The sequence below is a fragment of the Vigna umbellata genome, chromosome 11, assembly GCF_029865625.1.
Source record: "Vigna umbellata cultivar VRB3 chromosome 11, Vumbellata_1.0, whole genome shotgun sequence".
NCBI lineage: Eukaryota > Viridiplantae > Streptophyta > Magnoliopsida > Fabales > Fabaceae > Vigna > Vigna umbellata.
Window position 1 is genome coordinate 29749498 of NC_142175.1, and position 5364 is coordinate 29754861.

Consider the following 5364-nt stretch of genomic DNA (forward strand, 5'->3'; position numbering starts at 1 on the left):
GTATACAAATTTTATTATTTGATTTTTTTTATCAATAGATGGTTTGATTGTTAGTTTTATACTTATCTTATATATTAAATTTATATTTTTTTCTCTTTAACTTCTTCTAATCAATTTGATTATTTTTTCTTAAATAATAATAAGATTACTTGTGAGACCTGAAAAATTAGAATTAGATAGTTGATAGGTGTATTACGTAATGAAACCAGATTTTAATGTTAAAACATATTTACCAGTATAAATATTAGTTAGAATATCCTGGTTCATTAACCAAATCCTTCTATCTCTCTCTAAAACTCAGTTTTTCAAGTTCCTCTGTCTTCTCTCTACTATTCCTCTTCTCTGAACCATTTGATTTCCAATCAGGTGGTGCCCAAGTATCCGCAGCGTAGAGGACTCCACAACTGACCGATCACTTTCTTCATTCGGACCGGTAAGTTGTTTTTCCCTTTCCTCCGGTGTTTTGGACCTAAACCATGCAATCTCTGCTGGTTGCATGCGTCTTATGCTTCCTCTCTTGCATTTCATGTCCGATTCTAGCTCTAAGAGTTGTTCTTGATCACCAAGTGGTGGTGTGTAGGGTGCTGTTTAGGTTTCTCAAAACTCAAGGTACTATTGAGGCAAGTCTTTGAGCTGGGCTGTAAAGTTTTGAGGTAAGGGGAGCTAGAATACTTCTTTAAATTTGTGGTATAATATGTATGTATGATGAAATTTGAATTGGTGTGTTGTTTTAGAGTGGTATTTGAGGTCTTAATTTTATGGTGTGGTTTGTGCTGAAACTGAAATCTATGAAACTGTGTTGTGATGTTTGGAATTGATTTGGATGAATTTAAATTGCTATAATTGATCAAATTGGAAGTGTTTGAAGTGTGAAATTTGTTATAACTTTGGTTAGATATAAAATTTGGAGTTTTGATAATGTTTTAGGTTATTATAAAGGAAGTGAGGTAGTGATTTTGAGAAGTAGTGGTCAGAGACTATCGTGGTCTGTTGGGGCAGTCTTAGCAAGTGTATTGTGACTTGTTTGAGTCACCAAAGTGGTCCAAATATGTGCAAAGTGTTAGAATTGGGTTTGGGGTCCTCAAGTTGTGAAAATTGATGTTGAGGAGAAAAAGTTGAGTTGTAATCAAGTTAGAATTGTAGTAGGAAGGTTTAGGAACATCTAGACAAGTTTAATTAGGTGTAAAACATGAATTAGAGGTGTTAGAAATTGGAGATAAGGCCTAGAAATGGTAAAGGGGTGTTTGAGTGCATAATTCTACAGAATTTGCGTTCTGCAGATTATGCAGACTCGCTATGCGAATGGTCTCGCATAGCGAGTCCCTACCGAAGGTGCTCTTTGTTTGAGTCATTCACTGTGCGAGATGGTGCGCTATGCGAATGACTGGAGGGTGTTGCTCTCTGTTTGGTGATTCACATAGCGAATCTGGGCGTTGTGCAAATGGTGGTTGCCTGGGAAAATGCTAGTTTAATTCGAATAGCGAATTTGGGGTGCTAGCAGAATTTTCAGTTTAGCTAAGCGCATTGACTTGGTGCGCTGAGCGAATGGACTTTAGCTGAGCGCATAAGCTTGGTGCGCTGAGCGAATGTGAGTGAGTAAAATCCATTATTTATTTTATTCACATAGCGAGTTTGGTGCGCTGAGCGGCTTTCCCAGAACCTGTTTTTATTCTTTTTATTCCTGTTTTCTGATAACCTTGAACTATGTTTTGATTATTAGAATGGTGTAGAAGTATCTATGATAGTGTATGATCAGTGAGGTTATATGTTTGGATTCAATGTGATAGTATTATGGTATTTGGTTGTTCATGTCTTGAGTTAAGTTTCAAAGTGACAATATGGTTGATGGACGTAATTTGTAACACCCGAATATTTTAAAGGGTATTACTGATAGTAGAGACTAAATTAATTTGATATCTCATATAAACAATCAAACTTTATTTCAATTACTCCAAGTACAATACCAAACTTACAAACTTTAAACAATATAGTCTTCACCATTGAAATTTCAACTTATAAATTTTACACAACATAATCTTCCCAATACAAATTTATTCTTTTTACAAAAATCCCTGAAAGTTTTTCCCCGCATCTCTCTCATCTCTAAGCTTTTTCAACCGCATCTGCAACATTATCTAATCACATATAACATGAGTTATATGATCATAGTACAAACAAATAAGGGTAAGCCAACCATATCATAAAATCATTAAACTTGTAACAAAAATATTAAAATCATGTATTTCTGCAATTGATAAAATATCATTATTCCGATGTCATTAATTCATCATTATCAAAATCATCTTTCTCATTTCCATAAATCTTACAAGTGTACCATGCTTACTCATGAAGCCTTATGGTCAGACCGCTCTCTGCCTGCTTCCTTAAGCCTCACTTACATACTATGTCTTACTTTCTGAAGCCTTATGGTCAGACCCCTCTCTGCCTGCTTCCATAAACCTCAGGTGTTACTTTGCTCATACCAAACCCTCATGGTATAACTCGAACATACTACTCCCGGTAGTAAACATCATTTCATAAGTAATGATTTCTCATATCCACTCCAACATTTCATAGAAACCAACAATTCATACCCTCTTATCCACCTAACTCAATCATGTTCATTCTTTAATCATGAATTCATAATAACCCGTTTTGGTATCGATAAATTAAACATATTGCCAGATATCATGCTTCATATTATAAACTCATTTTGCCCATAACGAGTATAACTCAACATATTTTCACCAAACAAAGATCATGGATCAACCAAAATACATCAACATATCTTAGTAACTACATATTAAAGTCTGGCTCAATGTAATGATAAATAAAATATATATGAAATTTTTACCATGATAATATTATGCATCTACAATCAACTTGTTTTATTTTATTTTCATCCTAGTAGAGATTTTTCTTTACCCCAATTGGTCACCGGAGAGGACCCAGATGTCTGAACGCATCAAACTCACCTTCGACGCCAGCACATATGACTAGTCACAACTGACTGGACCAGGCCAGGGCTGCTCTATGATCAGGGATGTGCCAACTCAGGTTTTTAAGGTTCCTCTATCCTACCAACAAAGGGAGGCCTTCAATAATTAACAATTTGTTTATTTAATTTATCTACCTTGTTTCTTATGCTCTAAATCTTAAAATGCCTAATTTTACTTCCTCTCACAACAACCTCAAACACTGTATATATATTTAATACCCATATACAAGCTATTACAGAACCCTTATTCCAAACCTTCCAACAAGATTAATTTCAGCCAACAAACTCATTCAATAAAATCATCACAATAAACATCCATAATAGAATTCATACAAGATAATTATAAACAATTAACAATAATAAAACATTACTATAAATGGTCATAGAAGAATACAATATTTGACAATCATAAAAATAATCTTAATATAAAAATTCATGGGGAAACAAGAAGTTGAATCTGGCAGAGCCGGTTAGACAACTTCTAATCCATCCATCAATACTTTATAATTAAATAACAAGAACAATACATGTCTGGGGAAATAAGAAGTTGAATCTGGCAAAGCCGGTTAGACAACTTCTAATCCTTCCAAAAATGCAATAAAATAAATAAGTAAAGAAATAAATAGTTTGGGGAAACAAGAAGTTGAATCTGGCAGAGCCGGTTAGACAACTTCTAATCCTTCCAAAAATGTAATAAAATAAATACGGAAGGAAATAAAAAGTTTGGGGAATCAAGAAATTGAATCTGGCAGAGCCGGTTAGACAATTTCTAATCCTTCCAAAATACAAAAAAAAATAAGGAAAACAATAAAATGTTTGGGGAAACAAGAAATTGAATCTGGCAGAGCCGGTTAGACAATTTCTAATCCTTCCAAAATACAAAAATAAACCACTAATAACATACAATTGACATAACATAATCAATATCACATTTTACAACTATCATACTTGGATATTAACACACAAAAAAAACATATTCTCATTTAAAATTCAAAATCATACAGAAACAAAATACTCCATATTTAAGATTTAAAATCAGACAAAAGAAAAATATAGCATATTCAAGACTCAAGATAATACAAAAAGAAATACTCAAAGTTAGCTTCCCTTACCTCTATTACAGACTTAATCTCCTCGTCCTCTGAAAACTTCCAGAATATCCCCTTTGCAAAAATTTGAAATTCTTCCAACTCTCTTCTCTCAAAAATTTTCTAAGTTCTTTGGTGTAAATTTTCAGCCTCCCCCCCTTGGCTATTTATAGCAAAAAAATTTACTATTCATTTTTTACTATTCATTTTAACTATTCATTTTTTTATTCATTTTACTATTACAAAAATAATTTTTTATTTGCAATTTGATAGATTCTGATCTCAAAGCTACGTGGAACACTTATCCTTTCCAAAAATATTTTTTTTTTTTTTTTTTTTTTTACTATTCACTTTTTACTATTCACCTTTTACTATTCACAATTTACTATTCACTTTTTTTTTTCTTTTTTTTTTTTTTTTTTTTTTATCTAGTATTTAACTTACAAATATTTTTCAAGGATCTTACAATCTCCCCAACAACAATTATTTTCGCCCTCGAAAATTATTTATTTAAACAAAGACTATCTAACAAAAGATTACTTACAAAAGAGATATGGATATTCCTTTATCATAAATTCTTCCAATTCCCAAGTCATTTCCTGTGTGTCTTCATTCCAAAGTACTTTTACTGTGCGAATATCTTTCCCTCTTAGCTTTTTCATTTGAACATCTAGTATACGCACTGGTCCAACTTCCATTGTTAAATTTTCCTTGACCTGAATTTCATCAACTTCTAACACATGCTTTGGATCTGGAATATACTTCCTCAGTTGGGATACATGAAAAACGTTATGCAAATTTGCCAATCCAGGTGGTAATGCTACCTCATAAGCCACTGGCCCAATTTTTTTTGAGAATTTGATACGGTCCGAGAAATTTTGGTGTCAGTTTCCTCATCTTGATAGCTCTCCCGACTCCTGTAGTTGGTGTTACTCGTAAGAATACATGATCTCCTTCTTCAAATTCTAACGGTCTTCTTCTTTTGTCGGCATATGACTTTTGTCTACTTTGAGTTGCTTTCATCCGATCTTGGATTAATTTTATTTTTTCTGTGGTTCGCTGTAATAGCTCGGGTCCCACTGTTAGTGCTTCCCCATCTTGAAACCAACACAACGGGGTTCTACATCTTCTTCCATATAAAGCTTCATATGGTGGCATACCAATACTGGAATGATAACTGTTGTTGTAAGTAAATTCTACTAATGGTAGTATCTCATTCCAACTTCCAAGATGATCTAATACACAAGTTCTTAGCAAATCCTCCAAAGACTGAATAGT

At 33.2% G+C, this 5364-nt stretch overlaps 1 long non-coding RNA gene across 1 annotated transcript; it reads right to left on the bottom strand.

The window, feature by feature from the left end:
• Positions 1–1923: 1923 nt before the first annotated feature.
• Positions 1924–4480, bottom strand: LOC148191468 (uncharacterized). The gene is made up of 2 exons (XR_015782794.1): positions 4111–4480; positions 1924–2135 (listed from the first exon to the last, which is right to left on the bottom strand). It is a non-coding gene; the product is annotated as an uncharacterized LOC148191468 (long non-coding RNA).
• Between the last annotated feature and the right edge of the window lie 884 nt (positions 4481–5364).